Source organism: Amborella trichopoda, chromosome 13 (genome assembly GCF_054954075.1).
Source record: "Amborella trichopoda isolate Santa Cruz 75 chromosome 13, AtrichopodaSantaCruz75HAP2 v2.0, whole genome shotgun sequence".
NCBI lineage: Eukaryota > Viridiplantae > Streptophyta > Magnoliopsida > Amborellales > Amborellaceae > Amborella > Amborella trichopoda.
The window spans coordinates 52,074,649-52,087,075 of record NC_142348.1 but is presented as its reverse complement, the minus strand read 5'-3'; positions in this window follow the sequence as shown (position 1 = coordinate 52,087,075).

Genomic DNA, 12,427 nt, shown 5'->3' with positions numbered 1-12,427 from the left:
AAATTTACTAGAAGAGGTTGTTTCAATGCTCAATAAATCTCAAATCGGTTATCTCGACCTCAAGTTCTATGATATGATTTCAAGTCTTGGAAGTAGTGTATCTTGCAATATATTTTCTAGACCGTTGATCTTCAATATTTTTAAGTGTTTGTAGATTTTCCTGATCAACATCATTTTTTAAGCTTAAAATTTTATAATTAGATATGAAAATAAATTTTTGAGCTATAACAAATATTTCCAATATATAAACAATATATTTCGACACTATTTGAGGGTGCACATTATTTTGATTGTTTAGGCCCTCATCCTTATGTAATCCGCACCTTTTTTAAAAATTAAACGATTCTTGTTCAATCTTGAGACATTACTTTATCTAAACACATAGAGTATGGAAATTGTTATTTTCTCTTTGATGTCGGTCCCTGCATTCTAGAGATTCTCCAAAACTTTAGGATCCAAAAAAATATACTTTTGCCCTGGGAAGTAAATGGACAATATACGCTCCCATAGGAGTATGAAATCATTTCACAATCACTTTAGATTTTGTAAATGACACGTGTGCCCTGATGGAGACGGCTTTCTACTGCGCGTGAGCTTGTTATACTCTTCATTTCTACTCCGGCATAAGTGATAGTTGTCTACCAGTAGGACTCAAGTAGTAGAACATATGACAAAGATGAGTACACCATGCTCTTTTTTTGGGTAAGACGTAGCACGCACTTGAGGTATGCCAAAATAGTGCTTGTTCTTAATATATTGAAGCACCAAGGAAAACTCTTAAAAATACTTATACGCGAAAGTGTTTTTATCCCGCAACGACTCTTATAGAGCTGTCGCGGTGTTTTCTAAAAAGTCGCAATGGTTTCTTGTGTTTTTGCGTGAAAAATAGATTGCATGCAATGGACATAGTAGAGCCGGTGCAATCTTTTAATCTATGCCGTTCGAAAAAATCAAACAGCACCAAGCCTATGGACGAAACCACTGTTTATTTTCATCCATAAGCATTGCGTAGTGGCTTCCAAGCAGTAATAACTTATATAAAAATATGATACAAAATCATTATTTGCATACTAATGATGTGTCTCTTTGATGGATAGAACATCTTTCATCTGGGCACTAAATAAGATCCCATGTTAGATGGGTTTCAAAAAGTTTGCTACATGCAAACAATGGATGGTCAAGATGTGCCATTCTTCTAGCGACCCAGCCCAACTGTCCACTTGTTGAAATTGGATGGATGACGAGGTGCTAGCAAATTGTTTGTAATCGAAATGCTGGAATATTATACCGACCTTAAGCAACTTTGTTTATAGAAGAAAGCAATACAACAGGCAACATAGTTGTCCATTTTGCAGTGTGCAGTGATGCAATTTAGCTTGACTTTGGCCCAAAGTATTCATTTTTCAACAAACAAATCTATAGCTTCTTGTGAGTTGCATCATGCAGTAGAGACATTTGTATACTCATTTCACTTTCTTTATCACAACATTGTTCAAATTGATCTCTCTCTCTCTCTCTTTCTCTCTCTCTCTCTACACATGTGAAAATAAATGAATTTTGTTGGCCCGCTAGCCGATGGAATAGTAGAAGCTCAATAGTTTAGATTTAATGTTTTTCTCTTTGGGTAGTTGAATGGGGAAGGGGTCTCCTACCGATGATAGGGAATATAACTGTATTGTGATACCCTCCATCTTAACTATAATGCCTTGAGCCCCTTCCTAGCTTTAGATTGAATGTGTGCTAGCCTAACAACCAACGAGTATTGATATTGTTTTGTTGGAATAATACGGTCCAATGGCCGAAGCATAAGCAAAATAACCAACTAGGAATTGAGTATCATACTCGAGTGCTCATAAAACAGTTTTGGTGAATGAATTGGGAGATGAATGATCAACTCATATAGACACGTTCGACAATTAGTATAGAGCTACCGAAATTTGTTCCACCACAAATCCCGAGCAAGATGGAAGCTCACGAATACTCTTACAAATGTGGTATGAGGAGCAGTCCAAGCTTGACTCCCACGCACAATTATATCTCTTACGGTTGAGCCTCTTCTTAGAGCTCTAATGGAGATGGATTTTACTCTCTATCTATCACTTTTTCTCTCTCTCAAGATGAGCTCTCGCACTTTTTCTTGTGTATTGTTGTGGTATATAAAGACCTCTACCCGACCCTTTTTTATAATGAGAGAAAGGGACATCTCATTTATGTGGGAGTAACCTCCTCGTGAATGGACACCCTTTAGGTACATGGTGCATGTCATTTATGGGATGATAACCCGCTCATGATGAGGTGCAACTTCTTCCCACCTCCCTTCATGCAGTAACGTAAGTCAAATATGAAGGAAGTATGATCCACTTGTGTGTACCCTCACACTAGGGATGTAATATCATGTCTACATCTTTTACTCGTCCCGTATGTTTGAGGGGTTACATGTCCAAATAAGAGTTGTCGTTCATTATCACATCGTGTGTGTTATTTCATACAAAGGGAAAATGCGGTGTGAAACCTACTTGAGCAAACATTCTATTAGAGATAATCATATCAACTTTCCAACCAACTGGCATAGAACATCTCATCTCTTCAGTTTCTACAAAACAAAAAACTGCTCTACCTGCCCTAGACCCAATTTGACCACACCAGACTAAGTTATCAATTAATCCCTCATGAACCCAGCTCAAAATATTACTTAAGCCCATTTGTATACAATCACTTTCAATGTGTACGAAATGTGTATTGTTTTTTTGTGGTACTAAAATAGAGTATGATAACAAATGCTCTTCCCTTACAACAAATATTATTTTACTCTGACCTGACCATTGTCTCGACAATGTCCCAGACGAGCCATATACTTAACCCTAAGGAGTATATGCCAAAGTGAATATTTGAAACAGAGTTTCATAATGCAGTTTAAGGTTTACGAGGGCATCATGGGTCACCTACTTATTAGTCATGCACAGTGGAAAAAATGAACATAGATCATCTATTTCCACACGAGTAGGTGTATTAGTTACTAATATAGCACATGTGGTATGAATCACACTTCATGGTGGATCAAATCAAATATGCATCGGAATCCACACCATGCATGTTAGTATTTTTCTTAGCCATGCAATCGGTCGCCACCTAGCGCCCTACAGTCATATCCATGTGTCAACCTAAACATCCCTGATGTTCATCCTTAACTTACACTCTGCATATCTTTGGGACGTCAATTTGAATTAATCATATAAATTCCCTTATGTAATCTCATCTCGAACTCTTGGTCGATGTGATAAATACACCATGTGTATATCTCATCCTCTAATATCCCAAATATTGAGGTAGCTCGTGCGAGTAGTGAGCTTTAACCTATGGACAAATTAAATGATGATTTCACATTATTGTGCGCTTGTGTGCATTAAAGTGTACAAACCATCCATCATAACACAAAATAACATATATATTCCAATATAATAGTATAACATAAACTCATAGGGCTCTGAGGCCCATAGTTATTACATGAGTCTAATGAGCGGCCCTGACAATTGCCTTAAAATCAAAATAGATATGCCACTATTTCAGTTGTAGGAATATGAGTTAACACCACCTTCTCATATGCAACAATGTCTCGAATATAATTTCGACTTTCCATGATACTTTGGGTATTTTACAAAAGCAAATGTTGTTGTATTATCACAAAATACAATGATATGCTCATTACTAATTACGGCAACACCCAGGTTCTTTATGAATCTTCTCAACCATACGTCTTTTTTTACTGCTTCACTACAAGCAATGTATTCAAACTCCCTAGTAGAGAGAGTGATACACGATTATTTATTGCTACACCATGAGACTGCACCACCTCCTAGCAAGAAAATATAATCTGCACTCATCTAAGTCTATAGGCCAATCAATGTAACTATATCCCCGAAATTAGAAATCGGTTCCCTAAAAACACAACATCTGACTCGAGGTTCCGTGAAGGTATCAAAAAATCCTCTTCATTGCTTGACAATGACGTTGTCTTGGATTACTTTGATACTGACTAATGAGGCCCACTGCATAGGCAATATCCATACGTGTACCAAGCATCACGTACATCAAACTACTAACCACATTTGCATATGGAATACACGACATTTTGTTCCTCTCAGTTTCTGTCTGCAGACACATGTCGAGACTATTAGTATGCCTTTTCTCAATTGGAGTATTTATAGGTTTCGAGTATTGCATACGGAATCGCTCAAGAATCCACTAGATATATGTTTCTTGTGACATAGCATAATTATTTGAACGCGATCACGATGTATCTTAACACCAAGTATGTAACTTGCCTCACCTATGTCCTTCATCTCAAATTTGGAGGACAGTCACTCTTTCATGGAGACAAGTTGCTCCAGGTCATTCCCAATTAATAAGATATCGTCAACATACAAATACAGTATTTGAATGCTTTTCTTATATTTCTTAATGTACGCACAGTGGTCTTCTTAAAGCATTTCGAAACCATAAGTCATTATAGCCTTATAGAATTTTATATACCACTATCTTGATGACTGTTTGAAACTACATATGAACTTTTTGAGCTTACACACTTTGCGCTCAATATCAAGGGATACAAAACCTTTAGGTTGCTCCATATAAATCTCTTTCATTTCAAAAAAGCAATCTTCACACCCATTTGGAAGAGTTTCAGGTCTACATGTGCGACGATTGCTAAGATTAGGCGAATTAAGATCATTCTCACTACCGGGGAGAATGTCTCATCGTAGTCCACTCCTTAAATTGGGGTGAACTATTTCGCCACTAAGCGGGCTTTATATTTATCTATAGTTCTATCTGGCTTACGCTTAATTTTGACTACCCACTTGTTTTTAATTGATCTTCTATTATACGGTAGATCTACAAGCTCTCAGACTTGATTCTGTTCCATGAAACTAAGCTCGTCTTTCATAACTGACATCCACTGATCCACAACAAGAGAATTCAAAACCTATTGGAATGAGCTAGGCTCATCAGCATCAATTGAAATGCGTGCGATACCCTCTATTTCGAAGTGTCTACGAGGAACTTTTCCACGTTGACTCATTCAAAATTCGACATGTAATTCGCTGTCAATAGGGCACATTTAGCATGGTCGGTGACTTAATATGGATCATTTACTCATTCTCAACCAGTGGCTCACTCCCACTATAATTAACAATCTTGGGAAAATTCCCATTATTACCCTCAAGTGAAGGAACCACCTCTATGTATGTATAATGTTCAATTTCTTCACATAGCTCATCAGACATACGATACCTCTTCCTGTTAGGAAATTTCGTCTATATAAAATCTACATCGTAAGATTCTATTCCCGTCATCCCGCTACCATTATGTTATTGACATAACACATATCCCTTGAAGTGTTTAGAATATCTGACAAAAAAAGCACTCGAGATAACGCCTATCAAGTTTCATTGTCAACTGAGAAGGGATGTAAATGTGTATAGTTAACCCCCAATGATGTAAATGGGAAAGATCTAGTTTTCTACCTATCTATAATTCATAAGGGGTATTAGGAACAAATTTTGATGACATTCTATTTAGGATATACATGGCAGTAAGGAGTGCATATCTCCAAAATGATATTGAGAGGCTGGCATAAGCCATCATAGACCTCTCCATGTCCATCAGAGTATGATTTTTTCTATCTGTAACATCATTTTGTTGCAGAGTATATGACATCGTCTCTTGTCCACGGATTCCCTTATCATCACAAAGCTTTTTAAATTTATTAGATAAGTAATGTTGCCCTTGATCAGTGCGAATAACCTTAATTATTCTGTCCAATTAATTTTCAACCTCTAGCATAAAACAACAAAAGCAATTTATTGGTTGCGATTTATGCAAGATCAGGTAAATATGCCCGTAGTAAGAATAATCATTGATAAATGTGATTAAATAACAGGAACAGTCACAGGTCATCTTATTAAATGGACCACAAATATTATAATGTATTATATCTAGAAGATTGATTGCTCTCTTTGTTTTAGGAAATGGTTTTTTAGTTGGTTTTTCAGCTATACATAACTCACATATATGCAGGTCTATTTTGGATAAAGGCAACAATCCTTCTTTGACTAATTAGATCTTCCTATTTTTTCCTATATGGACAAGTCTGACATGCTACATTATGGAGTTGTGTGTAATATAAGAGGTGAAAAAAGTAGGAAAAAGTGGAAAATTAACATTATTATTATCCAAAACAAACAAGTCATTCATAATCCGATCATAATAGTGAAAATCATTCAGAAATGTAAATGTAACATAACTAAGTATGAATTGACAAGGCAACCATATCTAATTAGACATAGAATCGAAAGCAAACTTGTTCTCATTTTGGGAGCATAGAGGACGTCATGGAGAATAAAGTTTCATCCACTTCAGAATCGGAGTTGGTAAGCTCCAACCCCTAACACATCTTATGATGTGCAATTCCCCATAAAAATCTTGCGGCTTCCAACTGACATAATTTGGAGCTCAATAAACCCTTATTGATCCCTCGCTATATGCCTTGTCGCTCCTAAATCTACAATCCACCTAGTAAATTATGAACGAGCGACAAGCACCTGAGTGTAAACATTTGCATAGTTAGGGAAATTAGTTCGTACATTTTTAGGTTTAGGACATTTGCGTGCATAACAACACTTCTTCTCGCAATTGTAGCAAATTATATCAGAGTTGTCCCTTGTGTGCCTCCCATGTCTGTGCTTTGCCTTTTTTTTTCCTCTGACTCTTGCTTAGGTTGCTCCTTTATTTGAGGCGTCCCATTCTTTGACTTACCTCGAGGTTTATAGCCTCGAGGCTTGCTGGATTGCCCAACTAGAGTGGTTCCTGCTCCAGAAGATAAGCGAATCTCATCTTCTGTCTTGTGTAATATTAGTGACTTGATATTTTTTTAGGATTCTAGAAGAGACCTAGGCAATCCTATAATCTGTTGCTCGTGATTGAGTTTGTTTTCAACTGCCTCTAAGTCACGTATCATTTGAGATATTTTTCGGACATGGTCTACTATCGACGCATTTGAAGGCATTTTATATGTCTCAAAAGCCATAGATAAGGCTCGTAACTGAGCAATGGAAGTACCAATATATTTTTGCTGAAAGGCATCCCACATGCCCTTCGTTATGGTAAATCCCTCGAATTCACGAATGAGGTCATCGACTATAGGACTTAGCAAAGTAAAACAGTGTCACGGTTGGCATTGTCCCATGCCTGATATTCACGGAGAAGTTCCTCTGTGGCACCTTGTTAAGGTTTTTGCTTAATGGTAGTTAGGTGTTCAAGAGTACCTTGCTCATTTAGAATGTATTACATTTTCCTATGCCACATAGAAAAATTGCTCCCACTCAACTTTTTACCTTTAGTGAGATCGGCGATCACATTTTTAGAAGTCATTATAAGTCAAACAACAAAATTGCACCCATTAATATGGATGTTTGATGGTTATCCATAATTGCATTAAGATTATCATTTTTACGCAGGATAATTGTCTAGTTATTTGAACAAAAAACTTGACCCTTAAAAGTCTCGATATGAAAATTTCACGTGACTACATTGAGCTATTGCTTATAATTAATACCAAGTTTATTTACTAGAACCAGCATCTCAAACACCTCACAATTTGCAAGTGGTGTACCTTCCTAGATGCACACCCACTAAAAAAAACTTTATATGTAGCCTTAAAACGGCAAAAAAATGAGTAGGACTTGCCATGCATGACTTAGCATGTGATGCCTATAAAAAACGGGTAGCCATGACACTCATGGTCTAGGAAGCATCAATTTGCATAACCCATACATAAGACTAGAACTCGTCATTGCATAGGGCCTGCATGACAATGTGGTTGCTACATAAGGTTACATAGTGCATCTACTCATGGTTTAAAAATAACCATCATGTGTAGTTTGCAACATCATAGGCTAACCATCATCGAACCTTCAAAAAACTAAGGCGGAAACTATAATGAGGGTATAATCAAGAACCCAGCTCTACGATGGCTCTAATACCAATGTTGGAATAATACAGTCCAATGACCAAAGTGGAAGCAAAATAATCAATCGATAACTGAGTATCATACCTGAGGGTTTGCGAAACAGTTTTGGTAAATGAATGTGAAAGGGAATGATTAAATCACGTAAGCACGTCTGACAACTACTAGACTGCCGAAATCTGCTCCACACTGCAAATCCTGAATGAGGTGGAAGCTCACAACTTACAAATGCGGTATGAGAAGCAGTCCAAGCTCGACTCTCGTGCACCACTCTATCTCTTAGGGTTAAGTCTCTTCTTATAACTCAAATGGAGATGGATTGTACTCTCTCTCTCAATAGAAGCTCTCACACTTTCTCGTGTGTATTGTTGTGGTATGTAGAGACCTCCACCCCTCCCCCTTTTATAATAAGAGAAATGACTCTCTCATTTATGTGGAATGGGCACCCTTATGGTGCATGATGCATGTCATTCATGGAAGCGTAACCTCTCATGAAGAGGCGTAACCTCTGCCCACCTCCTTTCATGTAGTAACGTAAGTCAAATATGAATGGATGTGGTCCACTTGAGTATACACTTACACTAGGGATGCACCCTCAAATCTACATGTTTATATATTTTTTATTTGCTATAAATCTATTTCACCTAAAAATTTGAGAAAATATGTTCTTGACCTATGCACATTGGAAATATTTATAGTAGTACTCGTGTTCTGAAGACACAAATTCCTCCTAAACACATGCAAATCCATGTCCTTTGTAACTAAATTGAACTTAAAGCTCCTAGTATGATACAAATCTAATCAATCCAGTATTCATCAATATGTACACTCGAAATCAGATCTCGAGGCAGTAGTTGAGATGAGGTGTTTTAAGAATTCCAACATCTCTTGACTGGTCATGTGAGATAAAGCATCGAGTGGGAGGCCATCTGTCAATGTTTCATGCATGTTCACCCACTTAGGCTTCTCACTCACCATTCATGCATATTTTTTTTATGCCCTATTGGATCAATATTGTGTCTTTCTTTAAGTATATCACATGAGTGTGCACATAGCATTAGATGTTAACATGAGTTATAATATTGTTTGTTGGCCTACAAGGCCAACAGACACTAAACTATTTTGTGGAAGGGGAGTTAAAGCGGTTGAACACGCTTTCATGTTTGTGTTTCATTTATTTGGAACAGGGAAGTTTAGTTCGCATATCATGCTACTACATCTGAGATATATATGAGAGTGCTTACTACCTGAGTGATATACCTCATACATAAGCTACTAAATACCGCATACGCTTGTGCCCAACCTTACCAGATCTTAATTTTGTGGATGAAAATCTTTTTAACAATCACAAGAGAACAAAGCTCTAGTCTTTTTGGATCCTCGTCTCTTTTTTTTTATGGATTGTTAAGTAGTAATATGGTGCAGCCAAAGCCATGTCAAACCTGACCTTTAGATATATAGTTCATCTGTATATGTATGTGTCCTCCATGATAGTAACCCACTCACAACACGATGGCACGTGGTTAACAAGATCACACCAGACTGAGTTGTTTGACTGATCGGATTGCTAACCAGATCCTTTGCTGGTATAATTTAAAGTGGAGATGAGTTTTGATTAAAAGCTTGTCAAAACCAATGTTTGATTGGCTTTGATCGGTTGGATGGATCGATTTTAGTTGGTTAAATTGGTTAAACAAAATTGGACATTTATTTTTTGGTAATATATTTTACATATTGAACTACTATTTATATTTTATTCATTATTTAAAAATCCAATCGAAGCCAATTTTCATTGAATCATACCCCTGACTGATTTAGTGGCTAGTCTAGTTTTGATAGCACTGCCATATTATACATGTCATTCCATAACCACTTGCATGACAACATCATATTACATAGCTTGTGATACCTATGACCACCAAGTAGTGGAAGTGAACGTGTTATATGTAGCATACTATACAGATAATGTTTCAAGATGCACTATTTTTGATACTCGGTTTTTTTTTTTTTTCAAATCCATACATCTCAATATCGTTATGATCAATTGGTGGGTTTTCCAATACCAAAAACAAGTTTTTTCTAATACTAAAAACAACTTTATTCTGATGGTTCTTTTAGGTGCACCTTAGTTCTATATTTGAAAGTTGCAACCTTATATTAACTTTTTCCTTATGAAAAGACATCCAATAAAAAGCTTGCGACTATGATCATACGAGACTATACAATGATCCGTGTACTCAATATTACATGATGACGACAAGATTATCACAATCTCATCAATTAGTTGAATGGTGATGGAGGGGTGGGTCAAAAGTTCACAATTTCACCTCCACAACTTACTCTATCTCCATCACAATCCAACCGATAATTGGATGGTGATAATCCACACCTTACGCTTTTAACATAAACCATATGTCTTAATTCCATGCTTTTATACCAAAAACTCTTTTTCTTTATAGATCCCATTTATCACCGTTCAATCAACTGATTGGATGATGTCCTTACGCATATTGTATTACATTAGCCAAAAGACCATGTGCTCTTGTGGAAGTATATTTTACATTCACTCCCTCAAACCAAAAAAATTGGACCTTATGAACCTAGCAACCAACCTAAAAAATTATATTTTTATATCAAAATACACATAGGAGATAAACTATTTAACAACTTGTCCATTTCGTTTGTTTTAGTTTTAAATTTTCCATCAAAATACATGTGATCGCGAGTTGGAATAGTGAAAATGGGGAAAACGTTAAATAGCTCATGAGTTGGGCATATTTTGATAAATTTTACATAATTCTATTTGCACTATATGCGCCTATATGAGCACTAAATTTTAACGAAGGCTATTTAATTTTCAAAGTAAAATCTAAGTGTTTAACAATCCAATTTAGGATTACACATCCATTTACTCCGTCAAGTAAAACTCAAGTTAGGAGTACCTTGAGGACCCCAAAGTATGGGGATTTATTGTCTTTAATCCATAGTCCAATATTTTGGAAATTCATCGTGCTTAAAAACATAATGTCTCAAGTTTATAAAAAGATCGTCTAATTTATGAAGGGATGAGATTCAAGTGTTAGACAACTCAAAATCTATTATTTTAATTATCCAAAAAATCTATTATTTTTTTGCCTTTTGAAATAAATCATCTATCCAATAATTATGAGGTGGTATGTGAAATTTCATATGGGAAAATCCTCTTTAGCCATTATTCTACCCGAGGGAGTAAATTTAACTGAAGTCAAAATAATTATCTATCAATTGGACTTCTGTTAGGGCGCACTTGTTTTTCTAAAAGATATTTTCTAGAAAGTTAAATGTTTTAAAATCTTTTGAAAAATTGAATGTTTTGTTCTAGAAGGTTTAAATAAGTTATGAGTAAACATATATATTTTAGAATCTTTTGGAAAGTTGAATCTTTTGTTCTAAAAAGTTTAAATAAGTTATGAGTAAACACACATATATATATATATATATATTAACCATACGAATATAAATCTATAACATAATATAATATATAATATGATATGTTTTATATATTTTATTAATGTATATTTGTATTATATATAACATATAATATAATATTTATTATAATATAATATAAGATATTTGTATATTATAAGATATTTATATACTATGCATATAATATTGGGAAAATGACATTTATCTCTTCTCCCGAAACTTCCATCCCTATTGGCCCATTGGCTTCACTAAAATCTCTTGTACCCCCTCAAATTTAAAATTTTGAGACTGTTAGCCTTCTAATTGTGTTTTTTTTTATTTTTATTTTACAATTTTGATATTTTTATTTTACAAAATTTTCCCTTCCCTATCTCTTTCGTTGCATAAAACCAATCTTACCTATGTGGATCCCACTCTATAAATTTAGACATAAAAAAAAAGAAAAATTATTTAATATTATGACCTATTTTACAATTATATCAATATCGTTTGAAATTGAAAAATGATTAATCAATATATTTGTTACTATTGTTAATGGTTATTATTATTTATTTATTGAAAAACTTTATCAAAATACTTATAAGAGATGAATATTTAATAATTAATATATTATTGTTGTTATTATTATTATTATTATTATTATTAGTGAATTATAATAATTATAAACTACTATAATAAATAAAATTTATATATCAAGGAAAAGTATGAATGACTAATGTATGGGTTTGGCATTTTGTAAAACAAAGACATCAAAATTGTAAAAAGAACAAAAAAAAAGTAATGGTCCATGAGTTTAAAACTTAAGGGGTTTTAGTTAACCTATGGGGTTAATAGGAATGGAAATTTCAGGGATGGGGTTAGTGGTCATTTTTCGTATGATATTTATATTATTATTTATTATATTATATATAATATAATAATATGAATACTATACAATAT